The sequence below is a fragment of the Aplysia californica genome, unplaced genomic scaffold (genome assembly GCF_000002075.1).
Source record: "Aplysia californica isolate F4 #8 unplaced genomic scaffold, AplCal3.0 scaffold00119, whole genome shotgun sequence".
In the NCBI taxonomy this organism is placed as follows: domain Eukaryota; kingdom Metazoa; phylum Mollusca; class Gastropoda; order Aplysiida; family Aplysiidae; genus Aplysia; species Aplysia californica.
In genome coordinates, this window is record NW_004797389.1 from 374,943 (window position 1) to 379,109 (window position 4,167).

Below are 4,167 nucleotides of genomic sequence, written 5' to 3' on the forward strand. Positions count from 1 at the left end.
AGACAGAGAGAGAGAGAAGAGGGGAGGAGTAGATCTTGCGAGAACTTCCGGGCGGGTGAGAATAGCCACTTTCTTCTTTTTTACATGGAGAATTTTATTTTTTGCTGGGTGACTAGATCTAAATGCAAAATATGTTACTTCCATGGTCGAGCAGTCTTGTTTTCTCGCAGTATCTTTTGAAAATATTTTCAAATGAAGTATAAGTAGTCTGGGAACGTTGCCCCTACCACTACTGAAGTATCTGAATATTCAGACATAAAATTTAAAAATCTCTAGCTCTAGAAATTGAATTCGACTCAAAAATGCTTCTTCCCAGTCCTCACAGAATGGCAGAATGAAATGATGACGCCTAAATCTCGCAAATAACCAAAAAAAATCTCGAGATCGGAAACCGTTCGGAGAAATAGAGTTCAACTTTATTTTCCCTTACGTATAAAATTTTTTGTATGTGGAAAAAAATTCTTTATTGAACTACGTTTAGTATAGTAGACTTCGTTTAATATGGAGCCGTTTAACACAGAGTCCCTGTTTAACGCAAAAGGATTTCAAGCAACCGTTTGTTACCCCTTTATTCTATTTATGCATTGTGTAACTTTCCTTAACAGGAGAAACAATTTCCGCAGATCTGATTAATTCAATGGACTTTGGGTCGTTTTATCTTTCCTTTCAAATGACTCTGCCCCCTTTCCTCTTTTTAGCATTTGCCTACTGTTATCAACACTGTCACATAATATGTGTTCAATATGTAAGACAACCACCCCCAATTGTGTTTTTGTTCCCACATTCTTTCTACACAGTGGGTGGTGAGAGAGTGGCTTTGTTTCATGGGACAGTAAGACAAAACACCAGAAAGCTGGCCGTCATTCCTAATTTATGGGATTATCCGTTTTCCTTTTTTTCTGTGGTTTCCTGGAGGGGGGGTGTTCAGATTATCTAAATTAATATTTATGATAGACAGCTATGATTTATCAATTCCCTCTTTCATTTGTGTGGAAAACCACCATCTTCAATTAACTGAGTGAAAGTACTTCACACCTTGCTTTATTATATCATGTTTGAAGAAAATCAGTAGTTTGATTGGCTTTATTTTTTTAAAATTCAGTGTTCACAGAGTTTTAGTACTAATGAATTCATGATATCTGAAGGTTTTGTGTCAGTGGTCAGTAAACATCTTCAAGATCAGAAATAAAGGTGAATTAAATTACTCTGAGGTAGATTGGTTTTCCAAAGTCTTTGGGTGCAGGAGGTATCTTTGTCAAAACTGCAACATGCTATAAATTTATAAATCTGTAGTTTAAATCAGTTGGCTACAATTTTCAAAACAATTGTACTGAGACTATTGCCAACATGTAATGTGACGACAGGTCTTTCTAATAACTAATAATACACTAAAATGCATCTGCTTTGGTAAATATTAGTATATGATGTGCTCTTTCTCATGAGTGTACTGTCTAGCAGTACTTGGCATCTATTTTGTGGAAAGGTCAACTTCTTTAAAAGCAATTTTTTCTTCTCGAGACACTGTTTGAAAGTTGACTTTTGGCAGATAGTTTCTTAGTTGGTGATCTAAGAGCCGTTGCACCGAGTAACAGTTTGATTGTTCGTGCATTTTTTTTCTGCAGATTTTCAAATGCCCAGTGCATATAATATGACCAAATAAAGTCCAGTTGAACCTGTCCTCGTAGACAGTGTCATTATGATATTACAGAGAACGTGCAAGGGAAAAATGGGAAAGTGTACTCGTTTGTGTAGGTGATTGTCTTGGGCAGATGGTTGCAAGAGCAGGTTCGACTGTAGGCTACTTTGTATGGCCCAAGTAGATTAGAATCATAAACTTTCTTTATCAGGTCTAGCCGTCAATATAGAATCGAGGAAGAGTGGTTTTGCAAAACTCAACAAGCCAGTTTTGACGAGTGTCTTATTTCACCACGATGTCACACACATGTACATGATTAGTATTTGAGGAGAAAAAAAGGAAGGCGCGGAAGGAGCAAGATAGGGAGAGAGATGGGGACAGGCAGACAGCCAGAAATGGGAACTCAATGTAATTTTATGAATCTATAGCACCCCCTCCACCCCCCCCCCCCTCTCTCTCTCTCTCTCTCTCTCTCTCTCTCTCTCTCTCTCTCTCTCACTCTCTCTCTCCCCCCCCCGGCTATAAAATAGAAGAAAAAAACCCACCTACGACCCAGACACTCAATTACAGTGATCTAATTTCATAAAATGAAGCGATTGCTGTCGAACCTGCTCTGACAGCCAACTGTCCTTGACAGTCACCTGTACTAACGACTACTTCTCCTCCTCCCACCCCCTGGCGTATTTTTTTTCTTCTGTATTATAATAATAACGCTACCCAAGATGTTTACCCGTCATAAGACACCCACTTTTCACCTCGATAATGGGTGGCCGTTTTGGACAATTTCGACTGTAGGCCTCTCCTCGGTGATGGAAACAACCTTCATTACCTCAATTGTAACGAGAGAACGCACACACACACACACACACACACACACACACACACACACACACACACACACATACACACACACACACTCATACACACACAGATAGATAGATAGATAGATAGATAGAGAGAGAGAGAGAGAGAGAGAGAGAGAGAGAGTGAGAGTGAGAGAGTGAGAGAGACAGACAACAGAGGGAGAGAGAGAAACAGACAAAGTTTATGCACCCAGCGGCAATAGAAACTTTCCACTTTGTTTTTTGTAACTGCGCTCTTGTTCATGTGACTAAGTGAGCGAAATTTCGCACATCACTCACCATGCATCCAACAATGACTCCGCGCTGATTATTTTCTTGAACAAAAATTTATCCACGTGGTCACGTGACCCACATGCAAATTTACGGGGTTTTTTAGACCTTAGTTCCGCCGAAATTATAAAATCGTCTAAATTGTGTTTAGATGAACACATTTGCGATTTTAGAACCGAAAAACCAGTTACATGCATATTATTATTCCAGCTGGTTTTTGTTGCCGTACAAGATGCTGTAAAGTTAAGTCCCGAGGAGAGCTGTTGGGCAATTTGGATACTCCAAGCTGTACTATCGGCCCGCAGAACGGCGAGGATGCCGCTTTGCTCCCATCCTATCGTCAGTATCCCGAAAGATAGATTCTAAGTCTTAATGACTGGTTTTACTCCACAGATCAGGACCAGGTAGACCACTGGTCGATACTTCCCACGAAGACCAACATAATATACTGCTCTGACATCTTCGAGATCACTTTCTCAAAACGACCAGCTTTGCACCTCAATTTCATTACATAAACTGAAAGTGAAAGAGTTGTCAGCGAAAGAAGGATACAGCAACGTTAAAACACATTTGGACATCGAGCAAGCGGCCCTATAATTATAATGACCAACGTTTGCCATCTTTTCAAGAATTACGCTTGAACTGACAGGGCAAATCGTCACATTCGTCTGGAATGGAGTTGGGTTTTTTTTTCACGAAGAGTTTGTAGACAGAGACTAACAGACTGCTGCCTGCATGAAATACACTGATCGAGCGGTGGCAATGTGATGGTGTGGGGTTGAATTTCTTTCAAGCACAGGACCTAGCCGCACATTTTCAACGGTTCGATCGACAGCAACGAGTACCAAAATGTTTTCCGATTGTACTCGGTTCCTTTCTTTTAAACTCATAGACGTATGCACCCATTCCAGCATAACAATGCGCGCCCACACGTTGCTCGTGTAAAGGTGCAATATCTACAGCAGCAAAATGTGAATGTTTTGCCATTGCCAGCCTACTTAACACACATGTCACCCATGGGCCTAAGAGTGAGCTCCCTAAACAACATTAACATTGTAAAACGACGGGGATAAGCATTTATTCAAGAGTTGAATAGACTGCTTCAACAATTTTTTCTTTGAAGCTGATTGGATCAATGAGCAGAACATGACAAGCTTGCATCATTGCAAAGGGCGACAATACCCGCTATTGACGTGAAATTTTGAAATCAAGGAGAAATCAAGTGTGTGCTTAAAGCCCTGAGCCACCAGATGAAACATAATCAAGAAACTAAAGGTAATAAACTTCTTGATTTGTTTTGAAATTTGTCAGTGTCAATTTTTGTTTTCATTATATTGAAAAATAAGCATAATACAGGTTTCTAAGTGGAAAGTTTCTATTGCCGGTGTGTGTGTGTGT

The 4,167-nt window shown here is 40.0% G+C and overlaps 1 protein-coding gene across 3 annotated transcripts in view; it reads left to right on the forward strand.

Annotated features, from left to right (window-relative positions):
• Positions 1-4,167, forward strand: part of LOC101852617 — a 44,322-nt gene that overhangs the window by 1,717 nt on the left and 38,438 nt on the right. The window contains exon 2 of one of the 3 annotated variants that reach the window (XM_005096007.3): positions 3,163-4,044. The exons of the other annotated variants lie outside the window; for them this stretch is intronic. The gene's annotated coding sequence lies outside the window, so the exon portion shown is untranslated. The remainder of the gene's footprint in view (positions 1-3,162; positions 4,045-4,167) is intronic. 3 annotated transcript variants of the gene reach the window in all.